Here is a 25,247-nt window from a genome sequence, read left to right on the forward strand (position 1 = left end):
CATCTGGGCTGGTGCTGTCTGCTGTGTCCATCTGGGCTAGTGCTGTCTGCTGTGTCCATCTGGGCTGGTGCTGTCTGCTGTGTCCATCTGGGCTGGTGCTGTCTGCTGTGTCCATCTGGGCTGGTGCTGTCTGCTGTGCCCATCTGGGCTAGTGCTGTCTGCTGTGTCCATCTGGGCTAGTACTGTCTGCTGTGTCCATCTGGGCTAGTACTGTCTGCTGTGTCCATCTGGGCTAGTACTGTCTGCTGTGTCCATCTGGGCTGGTGCTGTCTGCTGTGTCCATCTGGGCTGGTGCTGTCTGCTGTGTCCATCTGGGCTAGTGCTGTCTGCTGTGTCCATCTGGGCTGGTGCTGTCTGCTGTGTCCATCTGGGCTGGTGCTGTCTGCTGTGCCCATCTGGGCTAGTGCTGTCTGCTGTGTCCATCTGGGCTAGTACTGTCTGCTGTGTCCATCTGGGCTGGTGCTGTCTGCTGTGTCCATCTGGGCTGGTGCTGTCTGCTGTGCCCATCTGGGCTAGTGCTGTCTGCTGTGTCCATCTGGGCTAGTACTGTCTGCTGTGTCCATCTGGGCTGGTGCTGTCTGCTGTGTCCATCTGGGCTGGTGCTGTCTGCTGTTTCCATCTGGGCTGGTGCTGTCTGCTGTGTCCATCTGGGCTGGTGCTGTCTGCTGTGTCCATCTGGGCTGGTGCTGTCTGCTGTGTCCATCTGGGCTGGTGCTGTCTGCTGTGTCCATCTGGGCTGGTGCTGTCTGCTGTGCCCATCTGGGCTAGTGCTGTCTGCTGTGTCCATCTGGGCTAGTACTGTCTGCTGTGTCCATCTGGGCTAGTACTGTCTGCTGTGTCCATCTGGGCTGGTGCTGTCTGCTGTGTCCATCTGGGCTGGTGCTGTCTGCTGTGTCCATCTGGGCTAGTGCTGTCTGCTGTGTCCATCTGGGCTGGTACTGTCTGCTGTGTCCATCTGGGCTGGTGCTGTCTGCTGTGTCCATCTGGGCTGGTGCTGTCTGCTGTGTCCATCTGGGCTAGTGCTGTCTGCTGTGTCCATCTGGGCTAGTGCTGTCTGCTGTGTCCATCTGGGCTAGTGCTGTCTGCTGTGTCCATTTGGCCTGGTAGTGTGCTGCCTGTGTCGTCAATCGCTGCTGCCTCGGTCAGGGCTCCGGTCCCAAAGTTGTGGACAAAAAAAATATATGTATTTTTGTTTCTGTGTGTGCATGTGCGTTAGCCACACTTATTATCAGACAGCAACAACCTAGTGCTGATACAAAAAAATGGTGTCACAGGCGCTCACTTTGAATGTGGGCTCTATTTTGGCAGCAGGACCTAAATGAAGAAAATCCCTTATTCTTCTAGTATACAGTTATAAAGGGGGCATATGTAAACATATGCAGAAGGTCTGCGCCTAAATATCTTTAACTGTATGTGCTGAATAACTGTAATTGGTTTATCAAAATGAATTGAGGCCAAACAGTTTTATTGTTATAAATCCGATATATTGAGTCACAGTGCTTATGGGTTTTATTGGTATTCAGTCAGTGTACTGTTATACAGATAGTTTGCATATATGCTTGGGGAAGGGGGGGAGGAGGAAAATATATTTGTGTTAATTGGTGTTGGGTAAAAAGTATCCACACTATTTGTATGGATGGCTATATGTAGTGAAAATATGGAGACCGGTTGGGTGGTGAGGCGTCCCTCACTCCCAGGGTATAGTCGTTGTGTTCAAAAGGTTAATATGCAATTGTCCGCAACCTCCTTAGAAAGTATAAAGTCTTTGGTGAGGCCTCACCTGCTGGAGTCTTCTGTCTTCTTCCTGATGATCCGTACCGTATTCCGGTGAGCGCACGCCCGCCGCTCACCAGCCTGGTCCCCGCAGTTTCCAACCGGTCTCCATATTGTATGCTACTATATATCTACTCCAGTGGATATTATTATATTACACAGCATTGTTGTACCAATTGCATTGCAGGATGGTTTTGCAGAAGCAAAGGTGTCTAAGGGCCAGATTCAATTAGATACAGTAATCTACCGTGCCAGGAAATGGATGGTAGCCTCAGGCTTTAATGCCAGGGCTATTCCATTACAGCCCTTTTCCTTGCATGGTAAATTACCCGCTAACGTTTATTAATCTATAGAATCAAGGATAAGTTCCTAGAGCTATGGGTTAACACTTTCGCGGCATAATGCAGATTTTTGTTGGAGTCTCCTCAAACTCGAACTGAAGTCCATGTTACTGCAACTTGCCGGGCTGAGCGCGGGTTGTCTCAAACTATTATTGAATGACCCCGGCAGATCAATTAGCCCACATTAATTAACAGCGGCTAATTGAATCCAACCCCTAGTCACAAGACAGAATAAACAGATAGGTAAATGCTCAAGAGATGTGAGATCTTGTACTGTCCTACTGAATGATGCTAAAGGGTGTTGCATTTATTTGCTCAATCTTGAATAAAAGGGATTATGGATGGTCCCATACATTTTAAGGCGTCGGCCACGGACGGTCAGGGGCTGTACATTATAGCAATAGGCTGCACAGACCCTGCACTGCAAGGTGGAGGTGTAATGTGAGGTCTTTAAGTTAAAAGACTGCACATTACACCTCCACCACCTCTGTGCAGTGCAGGGCTTGTGCAGCCTATTGCTATAAAGCACAGCCCCTGACGTCTGAGGCCGTCACTCCAGTCCCTGCGTTAATCTTATTTCCACTTTAGTTACAGAGGACCCGGATGTGACGTCGAGTGAGGGCGGAAGTGCGGTTCCATGCCCACAGTGCTCAGACACAACAGGTAACACAAGAGAGTGGCTATTATTATTATTATTATTATTATTATTATTATTATTATTATTATTATTATTATTATTATTATTATTATGTCTTGTCTGAAACTTTATTCTAATATTAGTCTACACATTTATTAGAGGTACAAATTGCATTACTAGCCCCCATGCCAACATTATATTAGTAGCAATTTATCAAAGATTAGCCCAAGCGATATAATCAATTAGCTGACAATTAGACAGAATATCTATAGCGCAGTTCAACGTTAGCAACAGCACTGTATAAAAGGCTATGGCCCTCATTCAGAGCCGCACGCAAGCGGGCGCACGTACGTTAGGCGTACGTACAAAAATATTTAAATTCAATGGCTCGCTCGTATTTTCGTTCGCATCTAAAATTCCTCCCTAAACTCTCACGACCCCTCCTCTAACTAACGAGCGTACGAAATAGCGAGCGTACATCCCCGAAATGGCTTGAAAGGAACGCACGCACAAGTATAAACAGGAAGTGGCCTTGTCAGATGTCGATTACCTGCTCCTTTATTCTGCCTACCTCCATCAATCGTATCATGCCAATCAATGTATCAATTAGCTTAATTGTTTGTTTTTTTTCAACACAATGCAAGAAACTTTACTCTTGTCTGTGTTTGTGTTTACCCGCAGAATACGTACGGATGAAACATTCGCTTTTATTGTTTAAAAAACATGTGAACCACAATTAAACAATTGTACTATTGCTGTGTATCCCCGCATATTTCCCTGGGTTCATTTCTTTATGTAAATTTGCTTACGCATGTCACTGCATCAAGCCTATCCTAACTCTCCAGAGATTTCTGGCCCTGTCGAACACATGACTCATACACTAACCAATAAAATTGCTCCTGTTAATTTCCAAAATACATTAGCCAATCAGAAAATTTTTACACACTTTATCAAAAATGATTTTTAAGAAAAACACCATTGCCATCATGAGAGCCTCCGCATTCACCAGGCGTGAGCTGCTGGTGCTTACGGAGGTCATGGATCGCCGGATCACCAGCCAGCCAGAACCCATGACCAACCGGCAGAAGCGCTCCGCGTATGCGGAGGTACGGTCCCGCCTGCGGTCCTTCGGATCACGCCGCAACATCGGGCAGCTGGAGCGCAGGTGGTCCGACCTGCAACGGCGAACGCCCCGCTTGCTGGCATGCTTTCGCATGCAGATCCTGGCAAGTAAGTGTTATGTATTGTGGTTTTAATGTTTGTGTTTGTGGGGCAAACTGCGTGTGCATGTTTTCCTGTCTGTTCTATTTATTATTTGTCCTCATATCTGCGTGTGCATGTTTTCCTGTCTGTTCTATTTATTATTTGTACTCATATCTGCGTGTGCATGTTTTCCTGTCTGTTCTATTTATTATTTGTACTCATATCTGCGTCTGCATGTTTTCCTGTCTGTTCTATTTATTATTTGTACTCATATCTGCGTCTGCATGTTTTCCTGTCTGTTCTATTTATTATTTGTACTCATATCTGCGTCTGCATGTTTTCCCTCTTTTTATGAATTTTTAATTCTACTGCTATTTTTTTTGGTTTTATTTTTTTTTATTTATTTTTTTTTTGTTTGTTTGCCCGGATTTGTCCATAAACTAAACGCAATGTATTTGACATATTTTAGGGGGACAGCCAAGACTCCGCCGTCAACGTCGGCGTTCCCGCCCACTCTCCCCAACCCCCAGCCAACACTCCACCCCAAATCTTTCGCCTATTCCCCACTCCTCCCCATCCTTCCCAGACCCTCTCCCGGAAATGTCGGGCCTCCTTCCCCTCCGTCCCACTTCCCCCTCTCCTCCACCCACCCCTCTTCCAATTACCCCCTCCCCGGAGTCCACCATAACTCCGCCCCATTCTTTGGGGAATGACGGATCCTCCGAGGAGGATCATGGAGGTTTTGCCGGAGCTCCCGATTTGTTTACCGGTATGTTTTTTATTTATTTTTTTTAAACCACAAACTGTTTGTATGTAATCATGTGTCGTGCCTTTCTTCGTGTTTTTGTGGCTTGACTTTTGTTGATTGTGAAGGTTTGCCTTTACCTCTTCCTGGTGATTTAAGCATACACATATCATACCTGTGGGAATTTGTACCTAGGCCTTGTATTTTGGCCAGCCCACCCTTTTTATTTATGTTTTTGGGTTTAGGAGTGATTTGTTTTTTTTTTTATGTTTTTCTGTGGAGTCCCTATTGTTGTATTAACCCACACACTTTTCTCACCCACAGAGGAACAGAGGCGTCGGCAAGAGGTGGCGGATGTTGTGGGGCAGATGCGCCACCATGTAATCGGCCTTCTGGTGGCCCTCGACCGGCTGTCTGGCCTCCTTCGGCATTAGTTTTTTTTTTTTTGTTGTATTTGCCAAATAAATTTTTAAAGACAAATATACGTTGTGGCTCATTTTTAAAAACCAAAAGCAAGATAGTTTAGCCTGACATAAGTTCCTGCAAGGATTTCCCTTTTTTAAAAGTTAGATTGTGTTTTGTCTTTGTATGTCAAACAGACACCAGAAACACATAACAGTCACAATGTAATTTCCCTTTTTGGGTGTAGTGTCAATTTCAGATTTCTACATTTTCCAGGTTCCTACTTGGTGCGCAAGCTGCTTAGGCCAATCTTACAAATCCCAAGGTTGGGCCAGGCTTCCTTTTGGTGTGGATTGGAAAGCTGAAAACATATTTCAGTTTTGCTCAACTGGCGTCAGTACTGGTTTACCCCTTAGTCAAATGTAACTTGTGTTAACCTGGTTACACTTGCTGTTAACGTCCCAAAAAAGGAAGACCATTTCACTCTTCAAACATTTATTCACCACATAACAGAGAAAACAAAGTGGTCACTCCCAAAAAAAATACACAGTGATAAATTCAAATACAACACATACCAAGAAAAAAAAAAAAAAAAACACAAAATCAAGAACTGGTTGACGAAGGACCATGCCAACATGATTCCACAAACATGGCGTTGCGATATGGGTTCCAGAATATATGCCCAAAAGGACCAGATCCAGGTTTGGTAAGGGTAGCAGGAAGTAGTGAGCGTTGGAGTGCCAAAGATTATGGGAACAAACAGAAGATGGTGAGAAAATTAAAAAAAAATTAGATGTTTGCCAAAAAAAACAAACACATTAGGTATAAACACTGGAGTTTTGAACAAACTTACCTAAAAAATCGGGCCACCACATCATCGCGTATGGCCCCCCCACATACTGACCTTCGACCAACCTCGGGGGGGCCATCCTCAGGTAAGGCATCCTCTGGCTGCATTGGGACACCACTCCTTATGGCAATGTTGTGAAATATCCCACACAGGACCACAATTTTAGACACCATATCCGGCACATACATGAGCTCGCCACCAGAGCGGTGGAGGCATCTGAATCGGCCTTTTAAAAGGCCGATACAGCGCTCCACCACTTGCCTGGTGGCTGTAAGTGCGGAATTATACGCACTTTGTGGCCCTGGTGTGGGAGCCAAATAAGGAGTGAGCAGCCAGGACATGCAAGGGTATCCACTGTCTCCTGTGAACAAAAATAGACCACATCTGGAACACTGTGTATCAAGCTTAACATTGTTATGTACTAAAGGTCTCCACTTACCCAGAAGCCACGCATCACCAGCTTGTAGGTTGGTTAATTTCTGCCATATCCCTGATTGCCGGATGACGAAGGAGTCATGTGCACTTCCTGGTAATTTAGCATTCAGGGACAGGATCTGGAGGGAGGCATCACATACCACCATTACATTCAGGGAGTGATAGTGTTTCCTGTTTCTAAATATTGCCTCCAGCCGTGCTGGAGGCTGAAGTGGTATGTGAGTACCATCCACAACCCCTATGATGTGTGGGAAGCCAGCTATTTGGTAAAAATTGGCCTTGGCCACACTAAGGGCACCCATATCCAAAGGCATTTTAATAAAATGATGGAGGTGCTTGAAAAGTGCCTCCATCACTGCCCTCAGGATCCGGGAAAAGGAGGATTGGGAGATGCCCGCCACTATTCCCACCGTTGTTTGAAACGATCCTGAGGCACAGAAATGTAACACCGCCATAAATTGCGTCAGTGGTGGTATTGCTGTTGGACTGTCAATTTGCCGCTCAAGATCACTTTCTATTAATGAGAGAGTGTCTATGATGATTTTGGGAGGTAGACGGTAGCGTCTTAAAACCTCATCATCGGGCATTCCAAAAAGGGTGACACGTGTTCGAAATATCTGGGGCCTTGCATGCCTACGATGCCTACGCCTGGGACGAGTTTGAGGTTGGTCGTCTTCCGGGAGCAGGGCCAGAACAATTCGCCCCAGATCTACCTGAAATTCAAAGTTTACAATGTAAGGCTTTTGACCCACCCCAAAAGTAAGAAAAAACAACTTAGCTTTCTGATACCATCCATAGCTGCTTACATGCCGGGGTATTGTCATGATACGTATAAACTGTAAAAAAGGCAACAATGAGAGTTCAAAAATTTAGAGGGTGTTTTTTTGGTTTAAAAATTGTTGCAAGCCAACACAGAAAATAGCGGAAAAACACATTTGGCCATCGATGAAAACTACATTGCACACCGTACGTCAAATAGGGTTCAAATGGACCCAAAAAATGGAAAAGGGAAAAGCAAAACTGGATTATATGATGAATAAGCCGTCAAAAATGCGGTAAATTATTCGCAAATGCAAGTCACTACACCAACAGTCAAAAATGCGGTAAATTATTCGCAAATGCAAGTCACTACACCAACAGTCAAAAATGCGGTAAATTAATCGCAAATGCAAGTCACTACACCAACTGTCAAAAATGCAGTAATTCTTTCGCAAATGCAAGGCGCTACACCAACAGTAAAAAATGCCGTAATTCATTCGCAAATGCAAGACAAAAAATGGACTTACCCAACTCGAATATATAAGATGTCCTCAAAAAACTTCTTTGGGTCCGAAAACAAAAAAAAACTTAAAAAGATGAAATGAGTGTTAAACAAATTAACTAACCACAAAACAGAAGAATACACCAATTGGCCACAAATTTGAATGCACAAAACTTACCAAATCAGGAAAGGATGTTGAAAAAATGAAAAAAATGCGAACGGAAAAACCAAAGAAATGTAGCAAAAACAAACAAAAAAACAACTCTCCAAAATCCTCCAAACGCAACCAACCAACCAAATCCAAACCACTTAACCGACAACACTCCAACAACCCCACCTCGAATCCACACACACCAAGCCATAAATAGTGTTTATTTTCCCGCACAAATTAAGGATGAATCATAGGGACGCACAATCAATGATGCGGCCGCAAACTAACGACGCATGTATAAATACGTCACGAAATCACATAGAATTTCGGGATGATTTCATGCTGGAAGCAGAGACATGGCTTCAAACCAGGGAAACAATGGTCAAAATTGCGGCGGTAAGGCCTTCATGCATTTTGTGTCAATGAGTATTTTAAAACATAATATTGTGCAAGTTGTGAAGTGGCTAAATCTGCATATTTACCCAAATAGGTGAGGAGGATGACATGGAAGAGACTGCTGGCCCCAGTCAACCCGCCAAAGCTGCAAAAAAAAAAAGACAGCCACATTTCACAAGCAAGGAGATGGAGGTTTTGATCCAGAAGTGCGTTGACATCCTGCCCCAGGCAGCCAGGAATATGAGCCAAAGCCAGAAGTGGAGAATGTGGGAGGAGGTCGCCGTTGCTGTCAATAGGGTGGGTGATTATGTCCGTCTAGCCCGGGATGTCAAACGGCGGTAAGTAAACACTTTCCCATCCTATAAACAAACCCCATTGTAAAAAAAAGGATAATGGTTCCAAATTCATTCCACAGATGGGCAGACTTCAAATATCGTCTAAAACAAAAACTTGCCGACAGGGCTAGGCATGCAAGGGGGACAGGTGGGGGTCCCACCCCTGTGTCATTGGAGTTGACAGACTTAGAAGAGATGGCACAGGGGTGTGTGCAGGCTGTGGAGGTGTTTGGCGTGTCCAACATGGATACGGACATGCCAGACTTTGCGGCTCCTCATGTTGGCCAAGGTAAGTCTTGTGATGTCACCAACTCAGAAATGCTATTGTGCCAATATGTAGATTCTAATGTGAGTCTTTTCTCCAATTTCCTAACAGAGACAGAGGCGGATGAGTCTGCTCCAGAGGGGAGCCTTGGCCGCAGAATTTCTGCTGACTCTGCAGGGGAGGAACCAGTACATCCGGCTGAGGACCCTGCAGAAGCCAGTCCAGGGCGTGCCCCCTCGCAGGCAGTGGGCCTCCTCACAGAACTCAATTTTAAATCGGATTGCCATACGGAGATTCTGCAGAGGATGGACGCCAGTCTGATACGGGTGGCTGAGGCCCTGGAGCAAAATGCTGCGGCCAACGTGACCATTGCTCAGGCCCTGGCGGAAAATACCAGGGCCAACATCCGCATCGCCGATGCCCTGGAGCAGCTCGTTCGCCAGCACATGGTGGAGCCGACCTCCCTTCCTGCCGGAACATCCAGATCCTCTACCTCTGGCACAACATCAGGCAATCCTCCAAATGTGCCTAGCCCTGTGCCTAGTCCAGAGGCCACAACATCTGCCTCTGGACAGGCCAGCCCGATGGCATCCCGGACCCGGTCTGGCGCCCACCCTCACCCAGCCAAACGGGCGAGAAAACGGTGACAGCAATGGCGACTTTTCCCACACTCCTTCTGTGCTTGGCTCATATTCCTTTCTGGTCAAAACTTCCCTCTCCTTTCTTGTGAAATGTTTTTAAATTTTGTATTTACGCTTATGTTAGTAGTTATGTTTTTTTTTTTTTTTGATCAAATATCTTGGCCACAAAAAAAGGCAATACAATATTATGCCAATTTGTTTGTGTGTAAACAATAAATTAAAAACAAAACACTGACATTGTATTGTGACATTATTGTACAAATGGGTTACATTTAATCCTGGCCTTAAACGCAAAAACTGACCCTCTTTTTTTAAAAAAAAGGCCTCTTTAAGGAACGTTTAAAAAAACACATAGCGATGCAAATTCCACAGTAAACAAAAAAAAAGGGGAGCTAATTAAAAGATGATGACATTATTGTTACAATAGGCCATAACCACCAAATTGTGGTCAAAATAAAAGCCCAAAAATGTACGCTAATTGATTATGTAATCATGACATTAGCAGCTCTGATTTCCACCTGCGTACGCTTTTGTGCTATCCCAATAAACTGCTTTCCAAACACATACCAAGCCGGATTTCAATCCAACACTAATTACTTTACTGACCAGCCACGATTAATCGCTGCACCATCGTAGAGTCCCGGGACGGAGGAGAAGGCCATCGCCAATGTGGTCGAGTAATCCTGACCCTAAGCTGTGCGAGCATTTTGAAGGGAAAGCGGATGTTTCAGTGACGTATGAGACGGTCCGAACACATTTGACGTTCGCATCTGCTAATGTATGTACGCCCCAAAAACGCCTCGCCACGCCTGCGTTTTTTCATCTCCACCCCCGTCAACACCCAAAAACGCCCTGTTCTGTCAATCACATTTGACATGTCACTTCCTGTACGCTATTTTAGGAACGAGAGAAAAAAAGCTCGCAATCTGCCGTATGCACATGCGCGGTGTAACACCGGCGCATGCGCGGTTAGTCAACATCGGAACGCAACGAGCGTACTGTTGTTAACGTGCGGCTCTGAATGAGGGCCTATGTCCACTCCAAGTGCTAAATCACAGTGTAGGACAGTGTATAACATAGGGCCCGATTCGGAGTCGGATGTAGCAGTGATGTTGGACGCAGTGTCACCATGTGTGAGTCATGATGTTTCGATGGTACATCCAATGGTGTTTAGTTAAATATTAACAGTGAGCCTTCCAGTCCATGCACATTCTGACGCACATATGTACACCAGGGAAGGACATTGTAGCAGCATTAGCATAAAGTCACAGACGCAACTGCAGCGAAGGACACAAGGATGACCGTGACTGCACTTAGGGCTTTATTTACTACAATCCGCATTTGTAATGCAGATTGTAGTGTGATATTGTAGTGTGAGGCAATATCACAGGGATTTACTAAAAATCCCTTGCAGGGACAGAGATTGCGATAAAGCTCTGTGCCTGCGAATCCCCTCCGCACACTTATCACGGTATTTTCGCAAAAAATACAGTGACAAGTGCCGTCGCATGTGCCGATGACCGTCGCTAAGCCCTGCCCCCATGCTAAGCTCCCCCCCAGCGATCGCAGACCCCCCCTCCCTTAATTACACTTACCTGCAGTGATCGGGGCTCCGGTGATGTCCTCCGTGTCTCCAGTCAGCTGACATCCCATCCTGCACTGGGACCCTGTCAGGTGACGACCGGGCCCCAGTGCAGCATGGGAGACCATCTGACCAGAGGGAGGACATCACCAGAGCCCCGATCACCGACCCTGGACTGAAGTAAGTTTTTTTTTTACTTTTTTTTTACTTTTTTTTACAGTGAATCAGCTTGTGGTCTGTTTAGACCACACAGCTGATTACTGGGGCCGGCTCCGGCCTCTGCTCTGCCCGTTAGAGTGGAGCAGGAGTCCAGTAACCGGGGGAGACCCTGGATAATGCCACCTCCAGGTGGCGTTATTATCACAGAGTTTTTCCCAGTATTTTTTCACAATTTATTTTTAGTAACTTGGCAGACAGATCACATTTCCCATTACAATTATGGGAAATGTGATCTGCTTACTAAAAATAAGTGATAATTAGGGGTTGGAGTAGAATTTTACGAATTCTACTCCAGTTGCCCTTTAGTAACTTTAGGTGAAACTAAAATAATGTTAATAAATTTATTTTAGTAAAAATAATGTTAATAAATAGAGCCCTTAGTCTTTATGGAATCTCCTATTAAGAGGAATAGATAGAAAAAAAAGTCAGTTGAAAGACTTTGCAACAGTGCACCTGTGGCCAGCAGCAGTCTGCTCACTCACTTTAAAAAAAAATGGCACTGTATCCCAATGGCACAATGTGGGACATTGTGTCACAAGCCGTGGCAGCGGCTTGTTTCCCACCGACTCGGGACCTACACTGACTCAGAATCCGGTTCCGCTGATTACCAAGCACCGGGGATGCTGCAGAGAGTGACTCATACTCCATATGCTGCTGATTGGCTGCTCCTCCTATTTATAGCTTCCAGATTCATTCCCCCTTGCCGGTTATAGAGTTTCCTCCTACAGCTCGGTCTGGTTGTTCCAGCTATCCTCCGTGATTGTCTACACTTCAGCCGCTGCTTCTATTTACCACTCTCCGTCAACCTCCACGCTGCCTTCCAGGCTTCAGCAGGTAGCTCAATTATTGTAGACTGTTGTTCCACTCTGCTCTGATTGCTGTTAGCGTGCTGTCTGTTTTCACCATCCACATGCTGTGCTCAGTGTATGCAGGCCCAAGCCTTTGGGTCTGTGCTTCCTCTGTATAATCAGCAGCTACAGCTTTCTCAGCCCTACTGTGTGTAATCAAACTGTACATTTACGCCTGAACTATTCACCATCCACATGCTGTGCTCAGTGTATGCAGGCCCAAGCCTTTGGGTCCGTGCTTCCTCTGTATAATCAGCAGCTACAGTTTTCTCAGCCCTACTGTGTGTAATCAAACTGTACATTTACGCCTGAACTATTTTCAGCCTGTGTTATCCTGCCCTCCTGGTAGGCAACTCATCTAGCCAAGAAATCCTGCCCTCCTGGCAGGCAACTCATCTAGCCAAGAAATCCTGCCCTCCTGGCAGGCAACTCATCTAGCCAAGAAATCCTGCCCTCCTGGCAGGCAACTCATCTAGCCAAGTTATCCTGCCCTCCTGGCAGGCAACTCATTTAGCCAAGAAACCTGCCCTCCTGGCTAGCAACTTATCTAGCCAAGAAACCCTGCCCTCCTGGCAGGCAACTCATCTAGCCAAGAAATCCTGCCCTCCTGGCAGGCAACTCATCTAGCCAAGTTATCCTGCCCTCCTGGCAGGCAACTCATTTAGCCAAGAAACCCTGCCCTCCTTGCCGGCAACTTATCTAGCCAAGAAACCCTGCCCTCCTGGCAGGCAACTCATCTAGCCAAGAAATCCTGCCCTCCTGGCAGGCAACTCATCTAGCCAAGAAATCCTGCCCTCCTGGCAGGCAACTCATCTAGCCAAGAAATCCTGCCCTCCCGGCAGGCAACTCATCTAGCCAAGAAATCCTGCCCTCCTGGCAGGCAACTCATCTAGCCAAGAAATCCTGCCCTCCTGGCAGGCAACTCATCTAACCAAGTTATCCTGCCATCCTCACAGGCTACTCTACAAACCAAGTTTTCCTGCCTTATCTGGTGAGACACTTTTCCATAACACATTGGTAGACTGGGATGTAGTCAGCATCCCAGCACTCAGGATCCCAGCAGTCAGAATACAGCTCTGGAATCCCAATGGTCAGAATACCAATGTTAAGTGTTAGGGTTAAGGTTAGGGGTTAGGTTTATGGTTAGGGTTAGGCTGCAGGAAGGGACGTTTAGGGTTAGGCTGTGGGAGGTGACGTTTAGGGTTAGGCTGGGGGAGGGGTGCATTAGGATTAGGGGGCGTCTTTACCCCATTGCATCTATGAAGATAGGGTGGACTCTGAGACTTTCACTACAGCCAGAGCCATTTCAGCGCCCAAACATCACTAAGTACTGATATATAGTAGGATACCAGGGCTACCGTCCCCTGGTGCATTCGCCCGGCTCACACCTGGCACACTATAACGCCCAGCATTGCTCTTACTGCCAGGCTGCTATATTCCACACAAATAACCTACTGCTGTTACACTTGTGTTATCGCTGTGTCATTTGTTACTCGTACTTGCTGTTCTATCAGATTACAAAAAATTCTGGTTAAGCTTACCACCAAATGTGGAGTAAATGCCAGCAGCACCAACACCTGCGTTACACACACAATACTATCAGTACCTTCGGTAGTACATGTGTAACTGGGTTTAACTTCTCATCTGGAGAATTACTGCACTAAGCACATTCCACATATCGGTGACAGCTTTACAGACTGTGCATACAGCAAACAGATGGAGAGTCTCAGAGTTGATTCTGACCTTGAGGAACGGCAATGAGAAAGACACTTGGAAATGCAGCACATGCGCTCTTGCTGAGCCTTGGCAGGTCCCACAGGCCATCGGCTCAGTTACCTGTCTGCTGCATGGATGTAGGCAGCGTCATCATCCAACAAAAGTGACTGCTCCTATCAGGGAAATAACTAGACCTGGGGGGCCCCATAGCAAAATTTTCCCAGCCCCTCCCCTCAGCTGCTCACCTCTTGAGCACCATGCACCACTTCTCTTTCAGCACTGTGCTGCGCATGGCAAGCTCATCTGCTCTCCCGGCCAGCTCCGCCTCCATTTTTCCTCACTGACTGGTGCTAGGAGGAGGCTGGGACATTCCCAGATCATGGCCATGCCTCCTTCCGCAGTCACAAGTACTTACTACACTGTCAGGCACTTTTTTTTTTATCACCACTACAGAATTCTTTCATCTGCTCGCCAATCAGATTTTCAGAAAGACTGCTGCCACCTTACATTTTAAGGAACTATGGCCCTGATTCAGAGCCGGACACTCTGACAGAGCGCTCACTCTGAATCAGGGCCGGTCTTTTTTTCTTTTTTAGAGTGGCCTCCTGGCCGCTTGCATAGCTGTGGGTGACCACCCACAGCTATAGTGAGCGGCCAGGAAGATGGTCGCGATGGTCAAGACCATCGGGCTTGCGACGAGACCCTTGTGGTAGGGTCTCGTTGCTGCAAGCCCCAGAGAGATTTCGGCTCTAACAGAGCCGAAATCTCTCCCACTGACATCACTCATGATGTCAGTGGGGCTGGCCCAAAACGGAGGCGTTCACATGGGAACGCCTCCGTTTGGGCAGCCACTCCCCCAGCCCACCCACCAAAGGGGGCGTGCTGTCACTCAACATCGACAGCATGCCCCCTTTGGTACGAGACCCGGAGTGACGGATTGCCCGTCGCTATCCAGGTCTCGCGCATGGTGCAGGTTTGCTGGCTGTGTCGGCAGTGCGGGGGTGCCAGCGATGTCCTCAGTGCAGGTTTGCTGACTGTGTCAGCAGTGCAGGGTTGCTGATGGTGTCCTCAGTGTGGGAGTGTCGGCAGTGTGAGGGTCGCTGACGGTGTCCTCAGTACGTTGATCAGCAATGCAGGAGTGTCGGCAGTGGTGGTGTCGGCAGCGGGGGATGCTGCCAGTGGGGGTGCCAGTGGGGGGTGCCGGTGGCGGGGGATGATGGGCGCCATCTTCTTATCTTTTGTGCTGTTTTCAATGGGCTTAACGCTGATTGGCTGAGAGCCGTGATAGACATCTCTTTCAGCCAGTCAGCGTTAAGCCCGCTGAAAACAAAACCTCGCGACTCGACAGAGGAGTCGCAAGGTTTTGCCTCGGGTCAGGGATCTGGGGCAGGCAGGGAGATCTGAGCTGCATTGGGATCGCCCCGGATCCCCCAAATTCGGGTGGGTTCGGATCTCTTAGATCCGAACCCGCACATCTCTAATTACAACCTGTAATTTTTTAAATTTTTATCTGAATTTTATGTGATAGATCTGCACAAAATAGTCTAATTTGGTGAAGTGAAATGAGAAAAATATATATAAAAAAAGAATCTTTATAAATAAAATTCTGAAAATTGGCATGTGCATATGTAATCACCTCCTTTGCTATGAAGCCCCTCAAAAGTTCTGGTGCAACCAATTGCCTTCAGAAGTCACATAATTAGTGAAATGAAGTCCACCTGTGTGAAATCTTAAGTGTCATATGATCTGTCAGTGTAAACACACCTTTTCTGAAAGGCCCCAGAGGCTGCACCACCACTAAGCAAGAGGCATCACACCATGAAGACCAAGGAGCTCTCCAAACAAGTCAGGGACAAAGTTGTTGAGAATTACAATTCTGGGTTGGGTTATAAAAAAATATCCAAATCTTTGATGATCCCGGAGCACCATCAAATCCATCATCATCAAATGGAAAGAACATGGTACCACAACAAACCTGCCAGGAGAGGGATGCCTACCAAAACTCACAGACTGAGCAAGGAGGGCATTAATCAGAGAGGCAGCACAAAGACCAAAGGTGACCCTGAAGGAGCTGCAGAGTTCCAAAGGAGAGACTGGTGTATCTGTGCATGTGACCACAATAAGCCGTACACTTCATAGAGCTGGGCTTTATGGAAGAGTGGCCTGAAAAAAGCCATTACTTAGTGATAAAAATAAGAAGACAGGATTTGAGTTTTGTCAAAAGACATGTGGGCGACTCCCCAAATGTATGGAGGAACGTGATCTGGTCAGATGAGACTAAAATTGAACTTTTCAGCCACCAAGGAAAACGCTATGTTTGGCGCAAACCCAACACATCCCATCACCCCAATAACACCATCCCCACAGTGAAACATGGTGGTGGCAGCATCATGCTGTGGGGATGTTTTCAGCAGCAGGGACTGGGAAACTGATTTGAGTCGAGGGAAAGATGGATGGTGCTAAATACAGGGATATTCTTGAGCAAAACCTGTTTCAGTCTGCCTGTGATTTGAGACTGGGACGGAGGTTCACCTTCCAGCAGGACAATGACCCGAAGCATACTGCTAAAGCAACACTCGAGCGCTTTAAGGGGAAACATTTAAATGTGTTGGAATGGCCTAGTCAAAGCCCAGATCTCAATCCAATTGAGAATCTGTGGTCAACATGAAGGAGCTGGAGCAGTTTTGCCTTGAGGACTGGGCAAAAATTCCAGGGGCAAGACGTGGCAAGCTCATAGAGACATATTCCAAAGCGACTTGCAGCTGTAATTGTTGCAAAAGGTGGCTCGACAAGTACTGACTTTAGGGGGGTGAATAGTTATGCACGCTGAAGTTTTCTGTTGTCCTAAATATTGTTTGATTCACAATATAAAAAAACACAACTTCACAGCTGTAGGCATGTTCTGTGAATGAAATGATGCACACCTTCAAACAATCAATTTTAATTCCAGGTTGTGAGGCAACAAAACATGACAAATGCAAAGGGGGGTAAATACTTTTGCAAGGCTCTAAACATATATATATATATATATATATATATATATATATATATCACTAATGATTTTCACAACTTTTAGATTTATACCTTGGTTCCTTGAAGAATTTTTTTTGTGTATTTTGTGAAATCTTCTTGTCATTATATGCAGATATCTTGCATCAATTCAGTACTATTCAAATACCTGGGGACGGATCTGCACAGGCTCAAAACATGCTTTTTTTATGACAATCTGTTTAAATCAACATAATTGCTATATATTCTATTGTAGATACAGTATAACACCTGGTTGGTGGTGCTCCCAGAATTTGATATAAGTAATCAATTACTCAAATTGCATAGACTCAAAAGAAAAAAATCTTTGTGGGGCAGTCTTTATATTTGTATTTGTGTATAATTAAAACATAACTTTTATTATTCTACCTCTAAAAACCAAGGCAATATATACTGTACATAAAGTATTAAACCATAATGGTGTCTTTGTTTTTTTTCTTATAGGTTATAAGGGAGTGTAATCCTTCCTCTTATAACAGACAAAGTATATAGTATGTCTTTGGTGAAATGTTTACTTGCCCTTTAAGAGTAAATTTGATCCTGTTATCTATTAGCATAAATTAAGAGGGATAAAAATGATTGACCCACTTCTGAAATAAGTGGGTACAGCTACAATTCTCAAAACTGCAAGGCACAGGTATTGTCAACTTAACTATACATTTGCAGTTACATCAAAAAAGTGCAGCACATCAATCTTCAATAATTATAAAAGCTTATACTGTTACAATAGAAGTCACGCAGTATTTTCAAAAACGCACAGTTGGGTCAGAATCAGGGGCGTATCTATAATGGGCGCAGGGTGTGCGGGGAACACGGGCCCCTGGGTCCAGGGGGGCCCCGCACCGCACACCCTGCACCCATAATATTACTTACCTCTCCGGAGTCCCACGTAGGCGCGGGGGTCCAGCGCTGTAAAACGACTGGAAAATGGCCACGATGGCCATTATCCTGTCGTTTGCGCATGCGCAGTACAGGGAAAAAGGCTGCCGGGCCATTTTCCCGATGACCTGTGCAGACACTATACACGCTGGGCACAGTCTAGTGCCCAGAGTCTATAACTCTAGCGCTGGCCGCGCACAGCTCAGAGACTGCACACGGGCCCCCTCCTCTCTAGAAACGCCCCTGGTCGGAATAATTCTTAAAATGCTGTTATGATAACTTCCATTTGCACAATAGTATTTTTTGAGTCTGGGTTGAGTCAAAACTAAACCATATTGTGTCATATAGAAAGTTTGAGAGGTAAAGTTAACACACACAGGGGTCTATTTACTAAGCAGTGTTAGAAGACATAGTGAAAAGTGATAAGGTGCCAGCCAATCAACTCCCAGCTGTCATTTTTCAAACACAGCCTGTGAGATGGGAGTTCGGAGCTGACTGGCTGGCACCTCATCACTTTCTTATCACTTTTCACTTTGTCTCCTAACACTGCTTAGTAAATAGACCCCATAGATTCCCAGAGTGAAGGAGGTTGTCTCGTCACTTCTGCTGCTCGTTGTCATGCACACAACTACTTTACCTGGTATTCCCAGGTGATCTCCCATCCAAGCACTAACCAGGCCCAACACTGCTTAGCTTCCAAGATCAATCGATATTCCCAATAAGTAAATATATATATATATTAGGGGTGTGCACCGGCCACTTTTCGTGTTTTGTGTTTTGGTTTTGGATCTGGATCTTTCTTCGTGTTTTGGATCTGGATTGGTTTTGCCAAAACCACCCTTCCGTGTTTTGGGTTCTGGGTTTTGTGTTTTGGATCTGTATTTTTTTGAAAAAAAGCATAAAAACAGCTAAAATCACAGAATTTGTAGGTTTTTCTGCTCCTATGCTATTATTAACCTCAATAACCTTAATTTCCACTCATTTCCAGTCTATTCTGAACACCTCACACCTCACAATAGTGTTTTTATGTCCAAAAGGTTGCACCGAGGTAGCTGGATGACTATGCTAAGCGACACGAGTGGGCGGCACAAACACGTGACCCATCTAGGCGTGATACTGCAGTGGCAGACAGGATGGCAGTTAGAAAAACTAGGCCCCAAACTGTACATAATGCAAAGAAAAAAAAGAGGTGCAAGATGGAATTGTCTTTGGGCCCTCCCACCCACCCTCATGTTGTATAAACAGGACATGCACACTTTAACAAACCAATCATTTCAGCGCCAGGGTCTGCCACACAACTGTGGCTGAAATGATTGGTTCGTTTGGGCCCCCACAAAACAAGCTGGCAATTAATCTGTCCCTGCACAAACTGGCTCCACGGAGGCAAGATGTCATCCTCATCCTCCTCATCCACCGATTCCTCACCCTCTTCAGTGTGTACATCCTCATCCTCACAAAGTATTAACTCGTCCCCACTTGAATCCACCACCACAGGTCCCTCTGTACGTTCTGGAGGCTGGTCTCCCTGGAAGAGCTGATAATTCATTTTGATGAACATCATCTTCTCCACATTCTGTGGAAGCAACCTCCTACGCCTTTCGCTGACAAGGTTCCCGGATGCACTAAACACTCTTTCGGCGTACACACTGGAGGGAGGGCAACTCAGGTAAAATAGAGCCAGTTTGTACAGGGGCCTCCAAATTGCCTCTTTTTCCTGCCAGTACAGGTATGGACTGTCTGACATGACTACTTGGATGCTGTCACCGATATAATCCTCCACCATTCTGTCAATGGTGACAGTATCATATGCAGTGACAGTAGACATGTCAGAAATTGTTGCCAGGTCCTTCAGTCCAGATCAGATGTCCAAACTTGGTCCTGCCTGCCCTGCATCACCGCCAGCGGGTTGCTTAGGATACCTAAGTTTTTTCCTGGCAGCCCCAGTTGCAGGAGAAAATGAAGAAGGAGCTGTTGACGTGTCACGTTCCGCTTCAGCTGACAGTGTGTTCACCAGCAGGTCTTTGCACCTCTGCAGGCTTGTGTCGGCCGGAAAGAGAGACACCACATAGGCTTTAAACCTAGGATCGAGCACGGTGGCCAAAATGTAGTGGTCTGATTTCAACAGATTGACCACCCTGGAATCCTGGCAAAGCGAATGAAGGGCTTCATCCACAAGTCCCACATGCCGAGCGGAATCGCTCCTCCTTCACTTTCTCCAGCTGCTTCTGCAAAAGCCTGATGAGGGGAATGACCTGACTCAAGCTGGCAGTGTCTGAACTGACTTCAGTTCGAAGGGCTGGAGAACCTTGCACAACACGGAAATCATTCTCCACTGCGCTTGAGTCAGGTGCATACCCCCTCCTTTGCCTATGTCATAGGTGGATGTATAGGCTTGAATGGCCTTTTGTTGCTCCTCCATCCTCTGAAGCATATAGAGGGTTGAGTTCCACCGCGTCACAACCTCTTGCTTCAGGTGATGGCGGGGCAGGTTCAAGAGTGTTTGCTGTTGCTCCAGTCTTCGGCACGCAGTCGCTGAATGGCGAAAGTGGCCAGAAATTTTTCGGGCCACCCAAAGCGTCTCCTGCACGCCCCTGTCGCTTTTCAGAAAATTCTGTACCACCAAGTTTATTGTGTGAGCAAAACATGGGACGTGCTGGAATTTGCCCAGATGTAATGCCCGCACAATATTGGTGGTGTTGTGAGATATCACAAATCCCCAGGAGAGTCTAAGTGGGGTAAGCCACTGGGCGATGATTTCCCTCAGTTTCTCTAAGAGGTTGTCGGCGGTGTGCCTCTTACTGAAACCGGTGATACACAGCGTAGCCTGCCTTGGAACGAGCTGGCGTTTCTGAGATGCTGCGACTGGTGATGCTGCTGCTGTTGCTGCGTAAGGTGATACATCTACCCAGTGGGCTGTCACAGTCATATAGTCCTTAGTCTGCCCTGTTCCACTTGTCCACATGTCCGTGGTTAAGTGGACATTGGGTACAACGGCATTTTTCAGGACACTGAGGACACTTTTTCTGACGTTTCTGTACAGTCTCGGTATCGCCTGCCTAGTGAAGTGGAATCTAGACGGGATTTGGAACTGGGGACACACTACCTCCATCAATTGTCTAAATCCCACTGCACTAATGGCGGATACCGGACGCACGTCTAACACCAACATAGCAGTCAAGGCCTCAGTTATACGTTTTGCTTCAGGATGACTGCTGTCGTACTTCATCCTCCTCGCTAAGGACTGTTGGAGGGTCAATTGTTTAGTAAAAGTAGTGGTGTTCCTACTTCCTCTCTGGGATGATGAACGACTCCCAGCAGCAGCAACAGCAGCAGCAGGAGGCGTAGCAATGCAGGATCCTCCGGAGGAATCCCCGATAGGAGAGTCAGTCATGCCAGTGACATGGCCTGCAGGACTACTTCCGATCCTGACTAAGGAGGAAATTGACGAGGAGGGAGTTGACGGTGTGGTTTGCAGGCGCTTGGATACAACAGGACAACGGGATTTAGGTGTCCCTGGACTGCTTACGGTCTTAGCCAAAGTTTCTGAACTTGACAGTAACTTATTATGAACGCGCTGCAGGTGCCGTATAAGGGAGGATGTTCCTAGGTGGTTAACGTCCCTACCCCTACTTATTCCACCTTTACATAAGGTACATATGGCAAAACAGTTGTTGTCCGGATTTGGATAGAAATATTGCCAGACCAAAGAGGTGGAATGTTTGGTCTTCTGCCCAGGCATGACCGTGATGGGCTTTTTCATCCCACAGACAACAACTGTCTCCCCCGGAGCCTGATTTAAACAAACCACATCACCATCAGAATCCTCCTCGCCAACTTCCTCCTCAGCGCCAGCTACACCAGTATCCTCATCCTGTTGTACTTCAACAGTGACATTTTCAATTTGCATATCAGCAAGTGGACTGTGGGTGCTCCTTTCAGCACTTGCAGGGGGCGTGCAAATGGTGGAAAGAGCCACCTCTTCCCGTCCAGTGCTGGGAAGGTCAGGCATCGCAACCACCACCACACTTGGACTCTCCTTGGGGATTTGTGATATCTTCTTAGAAAGCACAGTTCTTCGCTGTGCTTTTGCCAGCTTAACTCTTTTGATTTTTTTAGTGGGAGGAGGGCTTCCATCGTCATGTGAAGCTGAACCACTAGTCATGAACATACTAGGGATCGACCTTAGCCGTTCCTTGCCACTCCGTGTCGTAAATGGCATATTGGCAAGTTTACGTTTCTCTTCAGCTGATTTAAATGTTTTTTTCAAGGTCATTTTCCTGAACTTTGTCATTTGGGATTGTATGTGCCCTCTATTGGGCATCGGCATTGGGCATCGGCCTTGGCAGACGACGTTGATGGCATGTTATCGTCTATGTCATGACTAGTGGCAGCAGCTTCAGCACTAGGAGGAAGTGGTTCTTGATCTTTCTCTATTTTATTTTTATCGGAGAAAGTTTGGTCCTCCATTTATGTTATATCGATTTGATATATACGTGCGGCTAAACACAGAAAATATTTTTTTATTTTTGCTGGAGAGTAGTGCACTTTGTGGGTTACACCAGCCTTTAAGAAATGAGCCAGCCGGCTCTTTACTTATGGGACACAGGCGCACGCTTGGCGCTGCTCCTTTGTTGATGCACGTGCGGCTACTGCGCACACAATTCACAAACACAGAAAATATATATTTTTTTGGTTTGGACTGGAGTGTACTTTGGGGGTTACAGCACCCTTTAACGGTCAAGCCAGCCGGCCCTTTACTTATGACACAGGCGCACGCTTGGCACTACTTTGTTGATGCACGTGCGGCTACTGCGCACACAATTCACAAACACACAAAAAATATTATTTTTTTAGCACTTTGGGGGAGCACCCCTGATGGACAGAGCATCCCCTGGACAACACTACAGCACCCCTTTAGGACTGGGACTCTGCACAGGACTTTGGAGTGGACACAGCCCCTATGGACAACTGACTGCACAACACAGTCCAGCCAGCCCCTATGGACTTTGGAGGAGTGGACACAGCTAGTATGGACAACAGCAGCACAGCACAACACAGCCAGGCCCTATGGACTTTGGAGGAGTGGACACAGCCCCTATGGACAACAGCAGCACAGCACAACACAGCCAGCCCCTATGGACTTTGAAGTAGTGGACAACAGCAGCACAGCGCAGCACAGCACAGCACAACACTACTCTGCACTACACTACACTACACTACACAGCCCAGCCAGCCCTAACTCCCACCCTCCCTCTTCACTGTCCACAGCCGAGTGAGAAAATGGTGCCGACGCGGGTACCTTATATAGGTTCGAAAACCTGCGAGACTCGGAAGGCGGAATGATGACGTTTTGCCTCGATTTCAGATCCGAGTCAGGCGGGAAAAGTCGAGCCTGACTCGGATCTGCCTCGGATGGGGGGGCTCGGGGGGGTTCGGATTTCAGAAATCAGTGTTCACTCTAGCTCCGGCGGCAGGCAGGGCGCCGGAGCTAGAGAGGGTAACCTTATGCGCGCGCCCCCCGAAAAGGGGGCATGGTCATGAAAGGGGACATGTCTATAAGACGCGTCCCCTTTTCGTCATACTTGGGGGCGTGTCCGGCGCTTACAGACATGCCGGGCAGCCCCCAAGCGCTGCAGAAAGGGAGAATAGATGCCGGGCGCATGCGCCCGGCGTCTATTCTCCGGTGGTGACAGGGGACACCGCATGTTTCTCCACCTGCGGGACACTGCGTCCCGCGGGTGAGAACGGCACCCTCAGGCTGTGAGGGCAGGGCGCTTTTTGCCCTCCTCCTGGTGGGCAGGGTGCTTTTTGCCCTCCAGAAGGAGGGCAGGGCGCCGCGCCCCGCTAAAACAGCTTAGCGGGAACGCTACGTATAAATACATTATATATATATATATATAATGTAATACACCAATTAAATTAAGTAATAATTTACCACTGCTTAATTTTGTGATTTTTTTTTTTACTTTTTTATTCACCCTGGGAAAATGTACATTTTGCTGATCATCTCAACAAACAGTGTGGCCTAAAAGGAGAAGCAGGTGACACAACTGGAAATTACTGATGTCACAATTGCACCTACAGCCCTATTCACCATTCATTCATGAATAATCCCCAAGTGCTCTGACTCACTTCATTTATCTTCCCAACAACATATACTTTTATCAGCAAGAATCATTTTATTATTGCATGCAATCCTTGCAATAAGTGTTGCACCAATATTTATTTTTTTAATTACAATCACTGTATGGTTAGACATAACTGCAAAAACAATTGCAACTGTATCTTATAGCGAGCAAAGGGTTTTTAATTAACTAGCAACAGCAGCTAGCCAAATACAGTGTATGCAGAAAAGAGGCTTTCAGGTATCAATCCATGTATGCATCCACAATACCATCATTGCTTAGCTTCCCTTTGCTGTTTGTGCACCACATTCATGGTGTAAGTACATTGTATGCCTCGCAATCCACTTCAGTATAGGCAGCTGCCAAGTTCTTATCCAAAGGTGACAGTTTTGCTCCATTTATTTGAATGGCACTTGTCCTGTATTTGACCCTCTATGCAAGAAGCATTATAATGGGAAGCAGCTCCTGCAAATCACAGATAAATGCTATCACTGAGAGAATAGAAACTAGGAAGTAACACTCAGGGGATGATGGTGAAAGCACAGTTTGTCAGCTGGTCAGCCAATAAAACAGAGAATTCAGGGATTTAAGTGTTGACAGACTGGACCCAATGAGCCACTGTCTACATCTGCTGTAAAGGTCATTTCTTAATTATTTCCTGATGACACAAGTCAGTTGTGGACAATTTGATTTAAAGCAGGACTGCATAATGCTAAATAAGTTAGCATCAGGACCAATGGAATGTACACATCACTAGATACAGGGGAGATACTCCAGGGTTAGTTTTCCTACAATAACTCCTTTTAATCTCTGATTACTCCTCCAGATATACTGTGATCAGCAGGCCGGAGCAGTGAACTCAGAATATGTTGGTGGTGGTAGTGGAGAGCAGCGATTCTAAGGAGATTTATAGCTGCCAACGTACAGCAGCCTGGTAATGATATAGAAGACTTGGAGATTATGAGTGCCAGGAACACTGCCAAACCTGCAAGTGACCTCAGGACATAAGAAGACTGAGTTTAGATGACCTGAGGAGAGGCAGGCTGTGGTGCAGAGGCAAGAATATAATTGGCTTATGTACTTGTAAAAAGTATATGTATAGTCTTACAAATGCCATAGTTGTTCTTTATGTGTAAAGTTGTAATCTACTAATATTTATTAGACTTCATAGAGGTGCTTAAAGGCATGGAGACATTAATGCTATTTGGCACTTTGGGGGAGAGCGATACAATTGGAGATAAATAGCACCAACCAATCAGCTCCTAACTGTCATTTTTTAAACACAGCCTGTAAAGTAGCAGTTAGGAGCTGATTGGTTGGTACTAATTATCTCCAGTTTTATCTCTCTCCAAGATTTATTAAATCTCTCCCTTTATTAGTAAAAACTCAGAGAAC

The sequence above is a fragment of the Taudactylus pleione genome, unplaced genomic scaffold (assembly GCF_031769625.1).
Source record: "Taudactylus pleione unplaced genomic scaffold, aTauple2 ptg000439l, whole genome shotgun sequence".
Lineage (NCBI taxonomy): Eukaryota > Metazoa > Chordata > Amphibia > Anura > Myobatrachidae > Taudactylus > Taudactylus pleione.